General features: G+C 41.6%; 1 long non-coding RNA gene across 2 annotated transcripts in view; it reads right to left on the bottom strand.

Annotated features, from left to right (window-relative positions):
• LOC109547665 (uncharacterized) overlaps positions 1-24,216 on the bottom strand; it is a 199,744-nt gene that overhangs the window by 51,121 nt on the left and 124,407 nt on the right. For both annotated transcript variants that reach the window (XR_012328874.1, XR_002173590.3), the window contains one exon: positions 4,829-5,083. This is a non-coding gene — a long non-coding RNA (uncharacterized lncRNA). The remainder of the gene's footprint in view (positions 1-4,828; positions 5,084-24,216) is intronic.

The raw sequence follows: 24,216 nt of genomic DNA, 5'->3' as shown, positions 1-24,216 counted from the left end.
CCCTGTGAAGCCTTCCTGACTTGCTTAATCACAAGTAATCAGTCCATTCTTCATGTTCCTGTAACATTGTGTTCTAACGTCTATCATTGCATCTGTTCCTTTATAAATAATATTTGCTAAATTGTGAGTTCTTTGAGGACAGAGAATAAGCCTTATCAACTTTTTAATTTCAATTTTTAACATTAGGGAAAAAATTTTTAGCTTTATGGAGGTATAACTGTTCTGCAACAAAACTGGACACATTTCACATTTACACCTCTTTTTTCTTGTTTTCTGTATTCCCCACCCTGTACATTTCATACCCATGTCTCATTTATTTTGTAGCTGGAAGTTTGTACCTCTTAATCTCCCTCACCTCTTTCTCTCAAGCCTTATTAACCTTTTTAATGCCTTTTGCCTTGTACACTGTGGGCATTCGATACATGTCTGTTGAATGACTGAATGTCTTAATAGACAATTCTCTCTAGAAACTTCCTGAGAGTCTTGGGAATAACTTCGCCAATAAAGACTGAGCGACCCTACCACCAGTTCCCTGAACTCCACACCCTTGCTTACACTGTCCCTTCTGCCTGGAATACCTTTCTTCTACACGTCCAGCCCCAGCCACCTTCTCTTGAATAACTTTTCATTTCTCCCAATTCAATGCACGAGTTGAGAGCCTCAGGTCGCCCACCTGGGACTGGGTTAGGTGTCACTGGTACCCACTTCTGTGAAAGCAGGTGTGGATCGCCCACCCAGCTCTTACCGAACTTGAATAGTTTTCTGCTCTATACGTGATTCCCGCGTGTGCTGGGCCAGAACTCAAAAATCCAGTCCAGGTTTGAGGGCTTGCAAATGTGCAAAGGATATTCAGAATAAGGGCACAATTGAGTGGCAGATGCTGTTCCACTGCCTCACTCATTATCAGCGAGGGGCCTCTTCAAGGGATATAGACAAGGTCCCCCGGGGGGCGAGGAACACTGCCGGTTGCAGAGCTCCTAGCTACATCTGGGGGTGGGGGCCATGGGGAGCCACGCCAGCACTCAATGGGCTGCCTTGTACCCCACAAGGCACATTACTGCCCCTGCCTCCTCAGCCCTTGGCTTCTGTAGGGACCCAAGGGTCATGCCCAGAGCTCAAGTGATCACAAGTGACAATGCTGGTCCAGGTTCCTTAGCCCCGACTCATTTTGAATAGGAGATCCCCTCCCCTCCGTGCCCAGGGAGGAAGGGCACACCCTCCTCAGCCTTGGACCTCTTCAGGGCTCCTTAATTTGATGCAGTTTAGATGACATCACTGTGACCAGCCTTTGTGCCCGTTGCCCTAGCAAAGGCTCAGGTTTCTTTTCAAAACCAGGGTTCTGTTCCTAACTCACCAGCTCCGCCATCTGATGGTGACAGCATCTCATCTCTGCAGTAATGAGACTCCCCACAGGCCCACTAGCATGTCCTGGGTGATAGTGTAGTGGATGGTTCCCACCAGCTCTGCCTTAGCCGCCTGCTACGAGTCTAGACGTGGTGCTAGTCTTTGGAGAAGAAAGGCCACCACTGCTGTGACTCCCCTTCCTCGGAACCTCCCCACGGAATGAACGGGGAGGGACCCCTGGGACTTCCGAGAATGGCCGTGACAGCACAGCAGCTGGGACGAGGCTCAGGAGGGGCTAGAGTCACTGCCACCACCAGCAGTTAAGTTTCAGCCTTTGTCCCCAGCTAGGCAGCCTGAAACATGTTCTCCTCCATCTAAACCTTCTCCAGATTGATCTGTGTTTGGTTCCATTTGGTGTTGGCCAAGAGGGGGACTTGGTTGTGGCACAAGGTCTTCTACCTCAATCCCCTCCCACAATGCCATGTGCGTTCAGGGCACAAAGTCTGGCTGCTCTGGGCTAGAACGTGGAGGCCAAGAAGCAGGCCTCCTGAGATAGGCACATGAAAATATGCTCAACATTGCTAATTATTAGAGAAATGCAAATCAAGACTACAATGAAGTATCACCTCACACTGGTCAGAATGGCCATCATTAAAAAGTCTACAGGGCTTCCCTGGTGGTGCAGTGGTTAAGAATCCGCCTGCCAATGCAGAGGACACGGATTCGAGCCCTGGTCCGGGAAGATCCCACATGCCGCGGAGCAACTAAGCCCGTGCACCACAACTACTGAGCCTGCGCTCTAGAGCCCTTGAGCCACAGCTACTGAGCCCATGTATCACAACTACTGAAGCCCGCTTGCCCAGAGCCTGTGCTCCGCAACAAGAGAAGCCACCACAATGAGAAGCCCGCGCACCGCAACGAAGAGTAGCCCCCGCTCGCTGCAACTAGAGAAAGTCTGTGTGCAGCAATGCAGACCCAATGCAGCCAAAAATAAAATAAATAGATTTATTTTTTTAAAAAGTCTACAAATAACAAATGCTGGAGAGGGCGTGGAGAAAAGGTTACCCTCCTACACTGTTGGTAGGAATGTAAAGTGGTGCAGCCACTATGGAAAACATAATGGAGGTTCCTCAAAAAACTAAAAATAGAGTTACCATATGATCCAGCAATCCCACTCCTGGATATATATCTGGACAAAACTATAAGTCGAAAAGATACATGCACCCCTATGTTCATAGCAGCAGTGTTTACAATAGCCAAGACATGGAAACAATCTAAATGTCCATGGACAGATGAATGCATAAAGAAGATGTGGTACATATGTACAATGGAATACTACTCAGCCATAAAAAGAATGAAATTTTGCCATTTGCAGCAACATAGATGGACCTAGAGATTATCATACTAAGTGAAGTAAGTCAGAAAGAAGAAGGCGAATACCACGTGACATCACTTATATATGGAGTCTAAAATATGACACGAATGAACTTATCTACGAAACAGAAACAGACTCACAGACAGAGAACAGACTTGTGGTTGCCAAGGAGGGGTGCAGGGGAGGGTTAGATTGAGAGTTTGGAACTAGCAGATGCAAACTATTATATATAGAATGGATAAACAACAAGGTCTTATTGTATAGCACAGGGAACTATATTCAATATCCTGTAATAAACCACAATGAAAAAGAATTGAAAAAGAAAAAAAGAAGCAGGTCTCCTGGTGGCTAGGCAAGCCGACCTTTATCCCACTCTTCTTCCTCCTGCTAAAGTGCAAGTTATGCTTACCCACCCTACTGACTCCGAATGACCTGCACCAGGCAACAAATAGCTGGTCCGAGATCAAAGACGGGAAAGAATGACAAATAGGATTTCAGTTGCTCTCACTTTTGTGAAAGTCAAATCTGTAATGAGGCTGTCTAACAGATCTAGATCTAGATATGCTGGCTTTTCAAAAATTCACTTTACACCACTTAAACACTTCGCTTTTACAAAAGGCCTACATTAGTACCTGCTTTCTGTAACCAAAATAAGTCTGAAGAGGATATTCTCTTTTACGAAAAAAGGCAAAAAGCGAAAATAGCGTTCAGCACGTGTTTTGCAGCAGCCTTTATAGAGGCAGCATGTACCCCCGTGCACCTGGAGTGGTCCCACGAGGCTCCTTCCCTGGGAACCACACTCAGCATCTCAGCATCAAGCCACCATAAGCTTTGAACTGTGTCTGTGGGCATCTGTGCTTCATCTTGATGTATTTTGAGCATCTGTTAATAAGATGTGTCCTAAGGTAATTGCTTCTTCCCTTTACACCGTTTCGACTTAGGAAAGGTTTCGTAGGAACGCTCCACTTTTGGACAGCACGCAGGAGAGTGGCCTCACCTCCCACTGCCCCACCCAGTCCTCACAGAGGTGCCCCAACAGGAGTCTTGGGTGGGAAAAGGAAACCACCAGTCACAAGCTTGATGGGAAGTTCATGAACTTGCCTTGTAAATGTCAGGCTGGCTCTCCAGGCTCTAGCTACTTGCAGATAAGGCAGGTCTGCATTCTGCTCATCAGGCCTAAGAAGGCTTGGGCCCAGCCAGCCACAGCCCCCCATCCTTGAGCTCCTTGCAGGAAAGAGCCACATCTTGTATCGCTATACTCCCAGGGCCCAGCACTCTACCAGGCGCAGAGGAGGCACCAGAAAATGGTCATTGACCACGAGTCGACGGACTGATTTGTTTTCAGCTCCACACCCTAGGGCGGATGAACAGCTCCCAGAGAAGGTGAACAAAACCCAGAGGGGTTGGTTAGACAGTCATAGGGGATGGTTCTCCTCTGCTGCACCATTGCTAGGTCTCAAGGATGCAGGAATGGGAGCCTGAGCTTTCCCACAGCTCCAGTGGGCCTCCAGAGGAGGGTGGAGGGAGCTCGTGACTGAGCTGGAGTTACTCCGGGGGCATAAGATTTGGGGCAGAGACCAAATGCTATGATGAGGTTAACGCATATGATGATTAACTTAACTGAATCAAATTAAAGCAGTAACTACCTATTGAGCAACTAGTATGTAGACACTGTAGAAAGAAAGAAATAAAGGGTGGTGTGGTAGAAAGAGGAATGAATGCAAACTCTGCCACCAGCTGGTTACAGACCTCGGGGAAAAGTCTGTCTTTTGGCCCTTAGCTTCTTCAAAGTCATCTACTATGATTTAAAAACTCAATCTCAGGGCTTCCCTGGTGGCGCAGTGGTTGAGAGTCCGCCTTCCGATGCAGGGGACACGGGTTCGTGCCCCGGTCCGGGAGGATCCCACATGCCGCGGAGCGGCTGGGCCCGTGAGCCATGGCCGCTGAGCCTGCGCGTCCGGAGCCTGTGCTCCGCAACGGGAGAGGCCACAACAGTGAGAGGCCCGCGTACCGCAAAACAAAACAAAACAAACAAACCAAAAAACTCAATCTCAGCCCTAAATGGATGAACGTTAACTGACAGTAAAAAACAAACAAACAAAAACTCACTTGCTCCTTTGTCCGAGATGATGATCACAAGGACGCCGCCAGTGTCTACGAGCTCGGAGAAGCCCCTCATATCCACGGGAGGGGAACAGCCAATGAAAGGAGGCCTTGCCTGGCAGCTGTTCCAGGCTCTGGCTCCTGAGAATCGTGTCGCCCTCTGCGCTGCATCACAAGAGCTGGGCTGAACAGCGGTCAGGCTGGAAAGTCGGCGCCCAGGGGCTTGAGGGGGCAGCTCTATTCTCCGGGATGCAGTAGGCTCTGGGGATAGAAGAAACAAGGAGGTTCCAACCTGTTCCCGACCAACAGGCAAGAGAAAATTGTTTTCTTTCTTCCTCTCTTGCTAACCTGACAGTGGGATCCATCTGTAGCCTGTGAGTCAGAGAATCAGGCTCATTATTTCTGCTCTATAAAAACACCTTCTGAACCTTGGTTATTTTCATTGTGCTTTTGTACAGTCGAACATAAAATGTCTAAAGGGAACTAAACCCATGCTAATTCTACATGCTAAGTGGACATACTTCACGTACAAAAAGGAGCATATTTCTGAGCTCCGTGGTATAATGAGCAGTTCAACATCAAGGTGGAGTGTCAGCGATTAAAAAAAAGAAAAACTAAATAACATGTAAACTCAATTAGCATCATTAGCAAACTTGCCACATCCTAGGCAGCGCTGATATTAGACCACAAACAAAAATAAATGAATCACAACCTAACAACCAACCAACCAACCCACAAAACAAAAAACCAAGAAAGGATCAAAACATAATTTTAATCGATTTTGTAGATTAAATTGATAGCTTGATAACAGAGTTACAAAATGACGCTATTTGAAAAATAAGATCTCCGCCAATAAAAACATATTTCTAATGCTCTGGTTAGGTTTGCAATGGCTACAAATGCAAATAAGTTTAGAGAAAGTCAAGTCAGAGTTGTCAAATGCAAGTCAATATACTTTTCTTATTCTCCTTAAAATTACTACCTGCAGCCTCTCAGTGTTATGAATGCTGAATTCTTGCTCTAGTTGATGATATCCTGGACAGGCCTCCCTCAGAGGGGCTCCTTCACTCATTCCTTACATTTTAAGGAAGAACTTGGGGACCAGAGTCCAACGCCTGGATCCTGCATTTAGCTCTTCCACTAACTATGATTCTGTACTAGTTACATCACCTTTCTACGCTCAAATTCCTTCATTTGTAAAATTATCTGTAAAATTACAAAATGATGTTGGAGTGTCTCTAGGTAACTTTTACACTCTGAAGTTGCTCAATTTTATGTCAAACAGACGTAACGCCAAAATTCTAATAAATTAGACACTAGAGAGACTCCATGAACTCTTTCTGGCCACATGACAACTACTGAACACACATGAGACTCTAATACCAATACTCAATCATAAAAATTATTTTGTTAAGATGTAGAAACACAACTTAATTATCTACAAAGTGATAATAATAACCCTGGCTATAAAGCCTGTGGTACTTTTCATTAACATTAAAAACTATAATACGGTACTTGTGTAGCAAAAACCTACACTACTGAGTGTATCTCTCCTTTACTTTCACACAATCATCACACTCAGAACGCTACGGACTCTACCGTGTGGGAGTTTCAAGCCATTCTATGCAACACTAGCTGGGGGTCCTACAATTTAATAACTCAAATCTGACACCATTTACTGGGAGATGGCGTCAGATTCCACAGGTTAAGGGCTCCATCCCGCAAGATTGCCCTCATCCCACTTCAGACACCGATAGCAAAGCCAGTTTGTCACTTGTGCTTCTGAGCAATTGGCTATACATCAGACGTTCCCATGATCCCTTCTCAGGTTCATTAATTTGCCAGAGCAGCTTACAGACTCAGGAAAACAGTTTATTTACTGTTTACCAGTTTATTTTAAAAGGATATGATAAAGGACACAGATGAACACCCAGGCGGAAGAGATGTGTAGGACAGGTGTGTGGGAAGGGGCGGAGCTTTCATGCCCTGTGCAGGTGTGCCACTCTCCCAGCACCTCCACGTGGCCACCAACTAGAAGCTCTTCAAACCCCAAACTATTGGAATTTTCATGGAGGGCTTTATCACACAGGGATGATCAATCATTAACTCCACTTGTATCCCCTCTTCCCTCGCTGCAGAAGGGGATGGTGCTGAAAATTCTAAGTTTCTAATCATGGCTTGGTCTTTCTGGTGACCAGCCCCCATTCAGGAACCCACCAAGAGTCATGTTATTAGGACAAAGGACACTGTTTTCATCCAGGAAATTGCAAGGGGTTTAGGAACTCTGTGTCAGGATGGGGGCTCAAAGACCAAATATTAGAACAGAAGATGTTCTCAGTACTCTTATCACTAGGAAATTGCAAGAGTTTTAGGAGCTCTGTTGCAGGAACTCGGGCAGAGACCCAAATATAATTTTTCTGTTATCTCACAGTAGTATTAAAGAAATATCAGCAAGCTTTGTCTCTAACAAAGTAATAATGACCCACACGACAGCTGTCAACTCATTCTAAATTAATTTTTCATGACCTCTAGGTAAATGATTAACTTTCCTGTCCCTGATATGCACAATAGTCTGCTCATTATAAGGAAAAAATCCATCAAACTGATTTATGAGTACATTATAAAAATAAATTGATATCTGTGAGCTGGTGACTTACTGATGAATAGGAGGTTCATCGATAGCATGGGTTTTTCTTTATGAATTTTAGAATTGTATTTATTTTTTTATACAGCAGGTTGTTATTCGTTATCTATTTTATACACATCAGTGTATACATGTCAATCCCAATCTCCCAATTCATCACCCCACCACCACCCCACCACCACCACTTTACCCCCTTGGTGTCCATACATTTGTTCTCTACATCTGTGTCTCTATTTCTGCCCTGCAAACTGGTTCATCGGTACCATTTTTCTAGGTTCCACATATATGCATTAATATACGATATTTGTTTTTCTCTTTCTTACTTACTTCACTCTGCATGACAGTCTCTAGATCCATCCACGTCTCTACAAATGACCCAATTTCGTTCCTTTTTATGGCTGAGTAATATTCCATTGTATATATGTACCACATCTTCTTTATCCAGTTGTCTGTCAATGGGCATTTAGGTTGCTTCCATGACCTGGCTATTGTAAATAGTGCTAGATGAACATTGGGGTGCATGTGTCTTTTTGAATTATAGTTTTCTCTGAGTATTTGCCCAGTGATGGGATTGCTGGGTCATATGGTAATTCTATTTTTAGTTTTTTTGGATGCTAAACTTTTTATTATTTTTTGTTTGTTTTTTTACATCTTTATTGGAGTATAATTGCTTTACAATGGTGTGTTAGTTTCTGCTTTATAACAAAATGAATCAGTTATACATATACTTATGTTCCCATATTTCTTCCCTCTTGTGTCTCCCTCCCTCCCACCCTCCCTATCCCACCCCTCCAGGCAGTCACAAAGCACCGAGCTGATCTCCCTGTGCTATGCGGCTGCTTCCCACTAGCTAGCTACCTTACGTTTGGTAGTGTATATATGTCCATGCCTCTCTCTCACTTTGTCACAGCTTACCCTTCCCCCTCCCCATATCCTCAAGTCTGTTCTCTAGTAGGTCTGTGTCTTTATTCCTGTCTTACCCCTAGGTTCTTCATGACATTTTTTTTCTTAAATTCCATATATATGTGTTAGCATACAGTATTTGCCTTTCTCTTTCTGACTTACTTCACTCTGTATGACAGACTCTAGGTCTATCCACTTCCTTACAAATAGCTCAATTTCGTTTCCTTTTATGGCTGAGTAATATTCCATTGTATATATGTGCCACAACTTTTTTATCCATTCATCCGATGATGGACACTTAGGTTGTTTCCATCTCCTGGCTATTTTAAATAGAGCTGCAATGAACATTGGAGTACATGACTCTTTTTGAATTATGGTTTTCTCAGGGTATATGCCCAGTAGTGGGATTGCTGGGTCATATGGTAGCTCTATTTTTAGTTTTTTAAGGAACCCCCATACTGTTCTCCCCAGTGGCTGTATCAATTTACATTCCCACCAACAGTGCAAGAGGGTTCTCTTTCCTCCACATCCTCTCCAGCATTTGTTGTTTGTAGATTTTCTGATGATGCCCATTCTAACTGGTGTGAGGTGATACCTCATTGTAGTTTTGATTTGCATTTTTCTAATAATTTAGTGATGTTGAGCATCTTTTCATGTGCCTCTTAGCCATCTGTAAGTCTTCTTTGGTGAAATGTCTACTTAGGTCTTCTGCCCATTTTTTGATTGGGTTGTTTGTTTTTTTGTTATTGAGTTGCATGAGCTGCTTATAAATTTTGGAGATTAATCCTTTGTCAGCTGCTTCATTTGCAAATATTTTCTCCCATTCTGAGCATTGTCTTTTAGTCTTGTTTATGGTTTCCTTTGCTGTGCAAAAGCTTTGAAGTTTCATTAGGTCCCATTTGTTTATTTTTGTTTTTATTTCCATTTCTCTAGGAGGTGGGTCAAAAAGGATCTTGCTGTGATTTATGTCATAGACTGTTCTGCCTATGTTTTCCTCTAAGAGTTTGATAGTTTCTGGCCTTACATTTAGGTCTTTAATCCATTTTGAGCTTATTTTTGTGTACGGTGTTAGGGAGTGTTCTAATCTCATACTTTTATATGTACCTGTCCAGTTTTCCCAGCACCACTTACTGAAGAGGCTGTCCTTTCTCCACTGTACATTCCTGCCTACTTTATCAAAGATAAGGTGACCGTATGTGCGTGGGTTTATCTCTGGGCTTTCTATCCTGTTCCATTGATCTATATTTCTGTTTTTGGGTCAGTACCATACTGTCTTGAATACTGCAGCTTTGTAGTATAGTATGAAGTCAGGGAGCTTGATTCCTCCAGCTCCGTTTTTCGTTCTCAAGATTGCTTTGGCTATTCGGGGTCTTTTGTATTTCCACATAAATTGTGAAATTTTTTGTTCTAGTTGTGTGAAAAATGCCAGTGGTAGTTTGATAGGGATTGCATTGAATCTGTAGATTGCTTTGGGTAGTAGAGTCATTTTCACAATGTGGATTCTTCCAATCCAAGAACATGGTATATCTCTCCATCTATTTGTATCATCTTTAATTTCTTTCATCAGTGTCTTATAATTTTATGCATACAGGTCTTTTGTCTCCTGAGGTAGGTTTATTCCTATATATTTTATTCTTTTTGTTGCAATGGTAAATGGGAGTGTTTTCTTAATTTCACTTTCAGATTTTTCATCCTTAGTGTATAGGAATGCCAGAGATTTCTGTGCATTAATTTTGTATCCTGCTACTTTACGAAATTCATTGATTAGCCCTAGTAGTTTTCTGGTAGCATCTTTAGGATTCTCTATGTATAGTATCATGTCATCTGCAAACAGTGACAGCTTTACTTCTTCTTTTCTCATTTGGATTCCTTTTCTTTCTTTTTCTTCTCTGATTGCTGTGGCTAAAACTTCCAAAACTATGTTGAATAAGAGCTGTGAGAGTGGGCAACCTTGTCTTGTTCCTGATCTTAGTGGAAATGGTTTCAGTTTTTCACCATTGAGGACGATGTTGGCTGTGGGTTTGTCATATATGGCCTTTATCATGCTGAGGAAAGTTCCCTCTATGCCTACTTTCTGGAGGGTTTTTATCATAAATGGGTGTTAAATTTTGTTGAAAGCTTTCTGTGCATCGATTGAGATGATCATATGGTTTTTCTCCTTCAATTTGTTAATATGGTGTATCACGTTGATTGACTTGCGTATATTGAAGAATCCTTGCATTCCTGGAATAAACCCCACTTGATCATGGTGTATGATCCTTTTAATGTGCTGTTGGATTCTATTTGCTAGTATTTTGTTGAGGATTTTTGCATGTATGTTCATCAGTGATATTGGCCTGTAGTTTTCTTTCTTTGTGACATCCTTGTCTGGTTTTGGTATCAGGGTGATGGTGGCCTCGTGGAATGAATTTAGGAGTGTTCCTCCTTCTGCTATATTTTGGAAGAGTTTGAGAAGGACAGGTGTTAGCTCTTCTCTAAATGTTTGATAGAATTAGCCTATGAAGCCATCTGGTCCTGGGCTTTTGTTTGTTGGAAGATTTTTAATCACAGTTTCAATTTCAGTGCTTGTGATTGGTCTGTTCATATTTTCTATTTCTTCCTGGTTCAGTCTCGGAACGTTGTGTATTTTTAAGAATTTGTCCATTTCTTCCAGGTTGTCCATTTTATTGGCATAGAGTTGCTTGTAGTAATCTCTCATGATCCTTTGTATTTCTGCAGTGTTCATTGTTACTTCTCCTTTTTCATTTCTAATTCTACTGATTTCAGTCTTCTCCCTTTTTTTCTTGATGAGTGTGGCTAATGGTTTATCAATTTTGTTTATCTTCTCAAAGAACCAGCTTTTAGTTTTATTGATCTTTGCTATCGTTTCCTTCATTTCTTTTTCATTTATTTCTAATCTGATCTTTATGATTTCTTTCCTTCTGCTAACTTTGGGGTTTTTTTGTTCTTCTTTCTCTATTTGCTTTAGGTGCAAGGTTAGGTTGTTTATTCGAGATGTTTCCTGTTTCTTTAGGTAGGATTGTATTGCTATAAACTTCCCTCTTAGAACTGCTTTTGTTGCATCCCATAGGTTTTGGGTCGTCGTGTCTCCATTGTCATTTGTTTATAGGTATTTTTGATTTCCTCTTTGATTTATTCAGTGATCACTTGGTTATTAAGTAGTGTATTGTTTAGCCTCCATGTGTTTGGTTTTTTTACAGATCTTTTCCCGTAACTGATATCTCGTCTCATAGCGTTGTGGTCGGAAAAGATACTTGATACAATTTCAATTTTCTTAAATTTACCAAGGCTTGATTTGTGACCCAAGATATGATCTATCCTGGAGAATGTTCCATGAGCACTTGAGAAGAATGTGTATTCTGTTGTTTTGGGATGGAATGTCCTATAAATATCAATTAAGTCCATCTTGTTTAATGTATCATTTAAAGCTTGTGTTTCCTTACTTATTTTCATTTTGGATGATCTGTCCATTGGTGAAAGTCCATAGTAGGGGTGTTAAGGTCCCCTACTATGAATGTGTTACTGTTAATTTCCCCTTTTATGGCTGTTAGTATTTGCCTTATGTATCAAGGTGCTCCTAGGTTGGGTGCATAAATATTTACAATTGCTATATCTTCTTCTTGGATTGATCCCTTGATCATTCTGTAGTGTCCTTCTTTGTCTCTTGTAATACTCTTTATTTTAAAGCCTATTTTGTCTGATATTAGTATTGGTACTCCAGCTTTCTTTTGGTTTCCATTTGCATGGAATATCATTTTCCATCCCCTCACTTTCAGTCTGTATGTGTCCCTAGGTCTGAAGTGGGTCTCTTGTAGACCGCATATATATGGGTCTTGTTTTTGTATCCATTCAGCCAGTTTGTGTCTTTGGTGGGAGCATTTAATCCATTTACATTTAAGGTCATTATCAATATGTATGTTCCTATTCCCATTTTCTTAATTGTTTTGGGTTTGTTATTGTAGGTCTTTTCCTTCTCTTGTGTTTCTCACCTAGAGAAGTTCCTTTAGCATTTGTTGTAAAGCTGGTTTGGTGGTGCTGAACTCTCTCAGCTTTTGCTTGTCTGTAAAGGTTTTAATTTCTCCATCAAATCTGAATGAGATCCTTGCTGGGTAGAGTTATCTTGGTTGTAGGTTTTTCTCCTTCATCACTTTAAATATGTCCTGCCACTCCCTTCTGGCTTGCAGAGTTTCTGCTGAAAGATCAGCTGTTAACCTTATGGGGATTCCCTTATGTGTTATTTTTCCCTTGCTGCTTTTAATAATTTTTCTTTGTATTTAATTTTTGATAGTTTGATTAATATGTGTCTTGGCGTGTTTCTCCTTGGATTTATCCTGTATGGGACTCTCTGTGCTTCCTGGACTTGATTAACTATTTCCTTTCCCATATTAGGAAAGTTTTCAACTATAATCTCTTCAAATGTTTTCTCAGTCCCTTTCTTTTTCTCTTCTTCTTCTGGGACCCCCATAATTCAAATGTTGGTGCATTTAATGTTGTCCCAGAGGTCTCTGAGACTGTCCTCAGTTCTTTTCATTCTTTTTTCTTTATTCTGCCCTGCAGTAGTTATTTCCACTATTTTATCTTCCAGGTCACTTATCCGTTCTTCTGCCTCAGTTATTCTGCTATTGATTCCTTCTGGAATATTTTTAATTTCATTTATTGTGTTGTTCATCGTTGCTTGTTTCCTCTTTAGTTCTTCTAGGTCCTTGTTAAATGTTTCTTGCATTTTCTCTATTCTATTTCCAAGATTTTGGATCATCTTTACTATCATTATTCTGAATTCTTTTTCAGGTAGGCTGCCTATTTCCTCTTCATTTGTTAGGTCTGGTGGGTTTTTATCTTGCTCCTTCATCTGCTGTGTGTTTTTCTGTCTTCTCATTTTGCTTATCTTACTGTGTTTGGGGTCTCCTCTTTGCAGGCTGCATGTTTGTAGTTCCCGTTGTTTTTGGTGTCTGTCCCCAGTGAAGGTTGGTTCAGTGGGTTGTGTTGGCTTCCTGGTGGAGGGGACTAGTGCCTGTGTTCTGGTGGATGAGGCTGGATCTTGTCTTTCTGGTGGGCAGGTCCACGTCTGGTGGTGTGTTTTGGGGTGTCTGTGGCCTTATTATGATTTTAGGCAGCCTCTCTGCTAATGGGTGGGATTGTGTTCCTGTCTTGCTAGTTGTTTGGCATAGGGTGTCCAGCACTGTATCTTGCTGGTCGTTGAGTGAAGCTGGGGGTTGGTGTTGAGATGGAGATCTCTGGGAGATTTTCGCTGTTTGATATTATGTGGAGCTGGGAGTTCTCTTGTGGACCAATGTCCTGAAGTTGGCTCTCCCACCTCAGAGGCACAGCAGTGACACCTGGCTGTATCCTCATTTCTTAAAAATCCATCATTGGTTCTTTCTAAACTCAAAGTTAGCAGAAACTAATGTTTTCATATACGTGAGCTAATGCAAATACATGAATTTCACAGACACCACTTGGAAAATTTGACCTTTGGATTGATTTTACTGTGCCTTCAATTTCTTGCATTCTACTGCAGGTAGAAAGTGTTTATAACAAAATGTTCCTTACCACTTGCAAAACCGTTTCTGCTATCCTGGTAAGATATTTATTTTTAAAATAAGTGTTCTCATGCTAGCACAAAATGATGCTATAAATAAGGCTTCTGTTGTTGATGCTGTTGTTTTTGTTTTACTTCTTTTTCCTCTGCTACTTTTTTCCTCTAGCCACTGGTTCTTATGAGATTTGATTTTAGGACAAAAGGCCATTAAACTAGGTAATAATATTCTAGCATTGGTTTCACAAGAGGATTAATTATTTATTTGCAGATATTCTCCAGAAGTCAGGTTTTCTGTCATTTCCATGCAGATTGTTATTTCGCTAATGACAAAATAGTATAACTTAATTTCTTCAGTAAAACAGAATTATTAAGAAATGCAGGGAAGCTGTGTTTGGGATGGCACGTGGACATGTTCACCTCCTGTGGGAGAGTTTTGTCTGTTGCAATTTGCCGTAAGAAAGAGCAGATTGCCTATAGTTTCTATCTGCCTATCTGTAAACATTCCTTGGTGCTAGTCATCCTGTAGATAATTAGGAAATTTTTATCTTAAATGTATTTTATCCAATAGATTTCCCTTCCTGGCTGTGATTGGCACTGACTCTTTTTCCAAAAGCTGTGTGTTTACCGGGCTCATGCTGATACTAGGGTGGTTCCAGAACTAGAAGATGTCCATTTCCCTCAGTTCTGAATTTTGAAGGGCTCTAAACCAGGGTTGAGAGAAGAACCATGGTGTCTGCATGAGTAGTGCAGTTTGCAACAGTTTACCAATCAGGTTGCTAATTGCCTTGCTGAGACACTTCCTATTGTCTTCTTTAGTAATCTTTATGTTCTAGGTTGCGTTGACCATAGATTGTCTATGATGTTCATTTTAGTCTGATATAACTAGCACAAAATGGCTATGTTTGGGGAGGGGAGGTTTTCTATTTTCTCTGAGCATAGAAATGTCCTGGGTGGGGAAAGGAGCTTTGGATTAAGACCCAGAAGAACCTGAAATGGTGGGTTGACTTGGTCAACATGACCCTTGAGGTTGAGTGTCTGAATTTTGTTTCAGATGATGTTTCCATTGATTCACGAAATCTAACAGGTATCAACTCTTTCTCTTTGCCCTCCAGGAGTGGATTAGGCTATAGACTCTGATTGAAGGGCCCATCTCAATGCCTTCTTCATCACCAAGAGTATCCAGTTGCACATTTTTTTACTTATTGCCCAGAAGCCAGACATGATAACATCTAGTCCCTGTCAGAGGAAGCTTCAGAAGGACTTTAAAATGCAACTAAATGCTCTTCTACATAACTCTAAATAAGGTATTATGTTGTGAGCTCATTTGAATTATGATTCCCAATGCTATTCAAAGACAGTACTATTAATTAAGCACCAGGTATATGAAATATCTCATAAGCTAAACTATTGAAATATCTGGCATTAACCATTGCCTTAAGATGTTAACCTTGGATGGATGATCCTCACACTGCCTAGAACTGGGATTTTATCCAAAACATCTATCTCTCATAAGTCATGATATAAAACAAATACATAGTATTTGTATTTTAAATGCTTTGCATTTTAGTATTTAAAGTATGCATATGTTGTATGCCATTTTGAAGATTAAAATTCTCCAAAGTTAAATGACTTACCATGATTGTTGTAATCTATCACTAGACTTTTCTAATTACATTAATATATAGCCCTATTTTAGGAACATAGTCTAAGAATGGCTATTCTTAGTGAGCCATTACAGAAAGTTGTTATGATTTCTGAAAAAAATTAAACAAATTCCAATGCTATAAAACAGCTCAGAGTCAGTCTGTTGTCCCATTAACTAAGATGGATCAAGAGGACTCTGGTTTCCTACACCCCCAAAAACCAGTACCTCCAAAATTATTCACATACTGGCACACACAGAGAATGATGGAGAAAGTGGAGGAGTCTGCTCACAGCCTGAGATGAATGACCCCAGGGGCCTCTGACCATCTAAAGTCTCCCCCAGCAGCCCCAAGGGCTGAGGGGGTCAATAATTTGGCATATCTGTGACCTATGCTATGTATACCACACCAGATGAGAAACCCTGCCATGTACCTAGAATTCAGGATGGAATTACAATATTAAAATTACACAAGTGCACATGAAGAGATACAAAACATTATTAGTCATTAAGGAAATGTAAATCAAAATCACAATGAGGTACCACTTCACACCCACTAGGGTGGCTAGAATGAAATACATTTTGAAAACAAAACAAAATACAACAAATGTTAAATGAGAAGATGTGGAGAAATTGGAGCCTTCATACATTGCTGATGAGAATGTAAAATGGTTCAGCCACTGTGGAAGACAGTTTGACAGTTCCTCAAAAAGTTATAATGACCCCGCAATTCCACTCCTAGATATATACCCGAAAGAACTGAAACCAGGTACTCAAACAAGAACATGTGCACACGTGTTCACAGCAGCACTATTCACGATAGCCAAAAGGTGGAAACAACCCAAATGCCCATCAGCAAGTAAAAGAACAAATTGTGCTATATATATTAAGTGGATATTATTCAGCTATTGAAAGAAATGAAGTACTGACGTATGCTACACTATCGATGGACTTTCAAAACATTACGCTGAGTTAAAGAAGCCAGACACAAAATGTCACATAGGTATGATTCCATTTATAAGAACTATCCAGAATGGATAAATCCATAGCCATAGAACCTAGATTAGTGGGTGCCAAGAGCTGACAGGAAGGGGGAGTGGGGAGAAATGGCTTAATGGATAAAGTTTCACTTTGGAATGATGGAAATGTTTTGGAACTAGAGAGAGGTGGTGTTTGCACAACATTGTGAATGTGCTAAATGCCAATGAATTGTTCACTTTAAAATAATTTATGTTACATTAATTTCACCTCAGTCCGTTATTTTTTTAATTACACAAGTGAAGTAGAAGTGGACATTTTTAAGTTCTCCAGTATATTTCATCAATATAAATGCTAGGGATTTCCCTGGTGGTCCAGCGGTAAAGAACCTTCCCTCCAATGCAGGGGACGCGGGTTCGATCCCTGGTCAGGGAACTAAGATCTCACATGCTGCAGGGCAACTAAGCCCGCACGCCACAACTACAAGAGCCCATGAGCCCTGGAGCCCGCGCCACAACTAGAGAGAAGCCCGCAACGAAGAGCCCGCATGCCTCAACGGAGACCTTGCTTGCTGCGACTAAGACCCAATGCAGCCAAAAACAAACAAACAAACAAACAAATAAATCTTTAAAAAAGTATATAGATGCTAAGGCCAATGACTCAGGTGCAAATTTTACTTAAAATTATCCATATGGCCCAGAATGTTTTTTCCCATTAGCTAGAAGAATTATGCCAAGAAAAGAATGCTTTATTCCATTTCAATTGAGCACTCTTAACACCAGCTACTTTAAAAAGAAAAAGAGGTCAGTTTTTTGGGTTAAGTGGACAAAGGAGGAAAAGAAGGAAGGTGGGAGAATAGAAGAATCAAGCATTCTCTTCATATTTTCCTACCTTTTCCCTAAAGCAGGATATATTCATGGTCTCTGCATTTGCTGCTCATGGGGGTAGATGTGCTAGAAATAAATGGGACATTAGAAATCTCTCCTGGAACACAGCTGGACTGCAGCCAGGCTCCACTTTAAATTGCTTGCTCCATAGAGAAAAGAATAGTGGTTGTGTCATTTGAACTCCTCTGAAGCAAATGATACACAACAGTGATGGTTAATTTTGTGTGTCAACTTGGCAAGAATATGGTGCCCAGTTGTTCGGTCAAACACTAATCTAGATATTACTGTAAAGGTAGTTTTATTTGATGTGATTAACATTTACAATCAGTTGACTTTAAAGCAGATTACCCTCCGTAATGTGCCCCATCCAATCTGTTGAAGGCCTTAAAAGCTAAGACTGAGGTTTCCTGGAGAAGAAGAAATTCTGCCTGAGTTTCCATCCTTCGGACCCCAAACTGCAAATCCACTTTTACCTGAATTTCCAGCCTACTGGCTTGTGGTACAAATTTAAGACTTGTCAGCTTCCCAACTGCATGAGCCAATTCCTTAACCCTCCAGATAGATAGATAGATAGATAGATAGATAGATAGATAGATGGATGGATGGATGAGGGAGAGAGGGGGTGAGAGAGAGATCCTATTGGTTTTGCTTCTCTGGAGAACACACTAATACTACCACCTCAGCATCACCCCCCTTACACGGATCTTGGGCACAGGTCCTGGCTATTAAAATAAGGCCACTGCCACCTTGCCAATCTCCCTGCTAAGGCCACTACATCAGAAGTAAGTGCGTAGCCCTCACAGGTATATTTACCTTAGACTCACTCACAGAAACCAGGGCTTAATGATTTTTGTTCCCTGATTCATCCTGCTTAGCAAGACAAGGCTTAACGGTACCAAAACCATAGAACACTGGTGTCATCAGGTCTCAGTGACGGCACAAAATGATGGTATGTTTTAAACCAAGTATATTCAATAGCTAAATGTATTCAGTGTTATTTCCTCCAAGAAAATACATTACAACAACATTCAGAAGCAAGAGGCTGACAGCTGTTCTTTTTTCATTATTTTCCAAGATGAGATAATAACAAACAGAACTTTTCAAAAATCCTATACACAGCCTGAATCAAATGAATTTGGAAAAGGCCAGAGTTTTATTTCATCTCATTCCAGGGAGACAGAAGATGTATAATGCAGACTTGTAGGAAAAAGAGCAAAATCAGCTCTTATGTGTGATATGCTGTAACTCAACCAGCTTCTTCAGGGGGAACAAATCTTCATAAGAGACCAGGAGAAAACCACGGTTCTTAGTGTTCTTATAAAATTGAATAGAGATGCTCTTTGTTTGAGATGTTCAGTGTTATTAATAGTCAAGAGAAAAATAAATTAGAAAAATAATGAAACCATTATCACCTATCAGATTTATAAAAATGAAAACATTTAAACCAGCCAGAGCTGATCAGAATGTGGTAAACTTCCATACTGCGGATATTGGTTTCAACTGCTACAACATTTTGGAAAAAAATTCTGACACTATGGATTATATCTCTTCGCGTTTACAATGCATTCATTGGTCCAACAATCTCATGGGGAAATAAAAGCATTGGAACGTGGGGATTTATGCACCAGGATATGTATTAAAGCACACATGTAGTTATTAAAAAAACCCCAACAACTGAACATAACCTACACATCTATAAAGAGAGAGTGGGTGAATAAATTAGAACATCATCCTATAAAAGAGAAAGCATCTACCAACAGTAATGAGTTATACCTACAAGCATTAATGTGGAGGGCTGTTCACGAAATATAGTCAAGTGGAAGCATAAGCAGCAGAGAGATGTACAGAGTGTGACTCCACGTTTATAAACATTCTTATGTTGGAGTCAGTATGTTTGTTTGCATATGTTTGACAAGAGAGAAAAGCCTGGAAGAACACACACCAAAGTGCTTACTCTACTTCAGATGAGATGGAATTGCAGAACGGGGTGAGGGAGGGGATGGGTAAGTTTGTTAATGTTTCATTTTATGCTTCTGTTTGACTTTGTATTGTATATATTTTAAAATTTTCTGTACATTGTGTTGTTTTGTTTTTGTTTTTTTGTGGTACACGGGGCTCTCACTGTTGTGGCCTCTCCCGTTGCGGAGCACAGGCTCCGGACGCGCAGGGCCAGCGGCCATGGCTCACGGGCCCAGCCGCTCCGCGGCATGTGGGATCTTCCCGGACCGGGGCACGAACCCGCGTCCCCTGCATCGGCAGGCGGACTCTCAACCACTGCACCACCAGGGAAGCCCTGTACATTATGTTTTGACACCTTATAAAACCTTTCTGGCTGTGTAGAGACTGCCCCTCCCTGGTGTGGCCAGCCCTTTGAGACAGCAAAGGGCTCAGCCCAGCTTGCCTGTGACATGCAAACTCACCCGGCCAGGGCCACACTTTCTCTCTCTGGACCTTGCACATACGCAGGCCACATTCCTCTGCCTTGATCACCCCAAGGCCAGGTACCAGGCAGCTGGGACCACCCGTGTACTTTAGAGCCCGAAGACATTATTGCAACTAGCCAATTGCGAACTGTTTCCCCTGCCCTGCCTTGGCTTCTCGGGAATGCCCAGTACAGGCTCTGGCCTCGGTTTTCCCCTCGCTCTTGCTTTCTGTCTGCTGACCATCCTGAGGCTTCCCCACATGATCCTGCTCCACGGGCTGTGCTTCCTGTATCGAGGACCTGCAGCAACCATACACTTTGATTCCCTGAGCTTCTCCTGTGTCCCCTCCTGTGGCTGCACGTGACTGACTGTCACCCAAAAGACACAGAACAGGCATGTTATACAACCCTGTAGAAGCTGTCATTTAAAAACATCTAATATTTATTTATTTATCATTAATTAATCTTTAATTGAAGTATAGTTGACTTACACTATTATTAGTTTCAGATGATAACATTCCATATTTTTATAGATTATACTCTATTTAAAGTTATTGTGGGACTTCTCCGGTGGCCCAGTGGGTAGGACTCCATGCTCCCAATGCAGGGGGCCCGGGTTCGATCCCTGGTTGGGTAACTAGATCCTGCATGCATGCCGCAACTAAGAGTCCGCATGCCGCAACTAGGAGCCCGTGTACTGCAACTAAGACCCAGCACAGCCAAAATATTTAAAAAATAAAAAGTAAAGTTATGGTAGAATATTGACTATATTCCCTGTGCTGTGCAATATATCCGTGTAGCTTATTTGTTTTATACATAGTAAAAGGCATCTTATATTTAAATAAACTCTAAAAAAAAATCTAATATAAAAATTTAACATAGGGACTTCCCTAGTGGCGCAGTGGTTGAGAATCCACCTGCCAGTGCAAGGGACACAGGTTTGAGCCCTGGTCCAGGAAGATCCCACATGCTGCGGAGCAACTAAGCCCGTGCGCCACAACTACTGAGCCTGCGCTCTAGAGCCCTCATGCCACAACTACTGAAGCCCGCGCACCTAGAGCCTGTGTTCTGCAGCAAGAGAAGCCACCACAATGAGAAGCCCGCACACCGCAACGAAGAGTGGCCCCCGCTCGCCGCAACTACACAAAGCCTGCGCACAGCAACGAAGACCCAGCACAGCCAAAAATAAATAAATAAATAAAAGTAACATTCAATTAAATCAAAAGACCTTTAACTTGGATTACTTTTATTACCAAAGGGATAATTACTGACATTTCAGGCATCAGATGGAGGGGGTGCAGGGGCAGAAGGATCTGAGGACAAAGTACACCCCTGTCTATATGTGACGAGAGAGGGGGGCGATTATAAAATGGGACTGCTAAGGAAGCATTGAGAAGGCCTTTCTCAAAGGTTCGCTCACTGTCTCACTGCACTCCTAACATCAAGCCCTTGATAGAGGACTATTTCAATTAGAAGTGGTATGAACTGCTGGGGGTGATGTTTAATTTTAGCTTCTCATTCTTTACTTTTAGTATGATTCACCCTATTTGTCTCAAGCCTTTGGCTTCATTTTAGGAAGCAGATGTTTAACCTCCTGTTCCTTGAGCTAGTAATCTCTATAATTAAGAGTTCCGAAAGAAAACTGGAAGGGGTACAACCTAGTTCTTGGATAAAATTGTATCTGTGCGTGGGAAATTTATTTCCTTCCGACTACTTAAATTATAACTTAAGCACCTATAGCGTTTGTTTGGCATTTAAATTTTAACAACAAAGCTTCACTTGGAAAAAACTGTGGGGATTCTTGGCTGACTTCTTTCAAATTCATCTTTTATTTTCATTTACATATTTGCAGCCAGTACATTTTTATGGACTATTTTCAAGTTTTAAATGTTTAACAGACTAAACTAGGGGAAGGCTCTGCTCTGCCACGTGAATGACTAAACGCTTGAAACTTCAGTGGGTTTAATGTAATAGCTGCTTCACACAAAGTGAAGTAGACCAGTTGTTCCTCTTCCATTTTCAACTCACGTCATCTGGTGCACGGGGCTCTCCAAGGGTACCGGGGCAGGGGATGAGAGGGAAAAAAGAATGTATGGGGTCCTTTATGGACCAGGGCTTAAGGTGACTTGCTTCACTTTTCCCCAGATTCTAATGGGCAGACTCTCAACCCAACTTAACTGCAAGGGAAACTGCAACATGTAGAAGAGTAGATGAATATTTGTTCATCCAAAGGAAGGGGCAAGAGATGGAAGACAGACAGGGGAGGGATGTTTGTTACGTATCATCAGTGTCTACATTAGACAGAAATGTTTAAAATAACTTCCCAAAGCAGGAAAACAGAGCAGAAGAGAATGATGTTAACATTGTGCCTTTTCTGCTTGTTTGACGTTGCTTTAACACAGCATATCAGAATTCTCTAAGGATAGATAAGGAGAGTACTGATTCTTACCTGGGACAGGCGAAACACCCATCATTGGGTGAAGAGTGTGGAGCAGGCAGTGAGGAGGGGTTCAGTTTAGAATGAAGTGAAAATTATACATAGCCCCTGGGAAGGAAGAGACCAGGGAAAATAGGTAGCGGGGCTGGGGTGTGAAAAAGAGAACGATATTCAATTTTCAAGATATTTCTGGAAGGGCCAGGAGTAGCTAGATTTTCAGTTTCAGGAACTTTTCTTCACACATTGAACCTTTGCTCATTCTTATTCCCTAGGATTGTGTCAATATTCCTTTCCATTTCTCTACTCTCCCTATTTCTCATAATTGGTCACACACAAAAAATTGAAAATTTAATTCAAGAAAAAAAAGGTTGAAGATTAGAGACAGGCTAATGTCACCCCAATTTTTATAAAGGAAAGAGTAAGATATCCAGAGACCCCAGAAGATGAAGCCTGAGGTCCACTTCTGTCATGAAGGATACCGAGATGAATAAAACACAGTTCCTTTCCTCAAGTAGCTCACAATCGGGTATGAAGAGGTGAAGACGTATAATATGACATGGGACCTAAGGGCTCTATATACAAAGTTACAATGGGAGTTTAAATTGCACAGCAAGCACAGCTGCCTGGGGGGACAGGGACTTGTCACAGAAGGGATGTGTGAGTGTGTCTCAAAAAATGAGACATGTGCAAAGTCAAAGAAGGCTGAACTATCATGACTTGGTCTACAAGAGTGAGCCAAGCTGGATGTGGGAAAATGACGGGGATGATGCTGGAAATAGAGGCTGGGATCAAAGTGTGCAAGTCCCCGAAAGCCAAATTAAGATATTTGAACATTTTGGGGCGAATGACAGCAAGCCATCACAAGTTTTAAAGGAAATAGAATGATTATATGAGAAGCTTCCCAGACTGGTGCTGGTAGAACAATGTCCCTCACCGAGTCTGCAGTCAACGTGGTTTAGGAAACACATCACAATGTATCTCCTTCTTGGAGATTCACAAAAACTCTAATGAGCATAATATACACTTGAGAATTCTTTTTTTTAGCATTCAAAGGAGGATGTGCAAGGGTATTTGCACACCCACATACCTTGTACTTTATTTTTAACTTTTTAATTGAAGTACAGTTGACTTACTATATTGTGTTAATTTCAGGTGTAGAGAAGAGTGATTTTTTTGCAGATTATATTCCATTATAGGGTATTACAAGCTATTGGGTATAATTACCTGTGCTATACAGTAAATCCTTGTTGCTTATCTATTTTATGTACAGTAGTTTGTATATGTTAATCCCATACTTCTCATTTGTCTCCCCCCCTCCACTTGAGAATTCTTGAAATAAAGAAACTTGTTAACTCAGTTTAGCACAGTATTTCGAAAGTATAATTATGTACGTGTATTAGCTTTCTATTGCTGTGTAGCAAATCACTGCAAGTTTGGGAATTTAAAACCCATTTATTAGCTCACAGTCTGTGGGTCAGAAGTCTGACACGGCATGACTAGGTTCTCTCCTTCAAGTTTAACAAGGTTAACATCAACGTGTTGCCCAAGCTAAGTTCTCACCTGGAGGCTTTGTGGGGCCAGGGCTGGAGAGGGGAGGGGAATCCACCACCAAATTTTTTCATTGTTGGCAGAATTCAGTTCTTTGCCTCTTTGCTGTTGCAGAACTGACGTCCCCATCTCCTTGCTGGCTGTGCACCGGGAGTTGCTCTCATCTTCTAGAGGTCCCTTTCAGTTTCCTTCCACATGCCGCCTCCCCTCCCCACCCCCTCCCCAGACAGTTCACAGTATAGCGGTTTGCTTTCTTCTAGGCCAGCCAGAGCACATCTCTCTGTTTTCCCTTCTCTGACTAGGGGCCTCATATGATTAGGTTAGGCCCACCAGGATAATCTGCCCTCTTAAAGTCAATCAGTTTGGGACTCTGATTACATCTGCAAAACCACTT

The sequence above is a fragment of the Tursiops truncatus genome, chromosome 21 (genome assembly GCF_011762595.2).
Source record: "Tursiops truncatus isolate mTurTru1 chromosome 21, mTurTru1.mat.Y, whole genome shotgun sequence".
In the NCBI taxonomy this organism is placed as follows: domain Eukaryota; kingdom Metazoa; phylum Chordata; class Mammalia; order Artiodactyla; family Delphinidae; genus Tursiops; species Tursiops truncatus.
The sequence above is the reverse complement of the archived record's forward strand: the minus strand, read 5'-3'. Positions and strand labels throughout refer to the sequence as shown.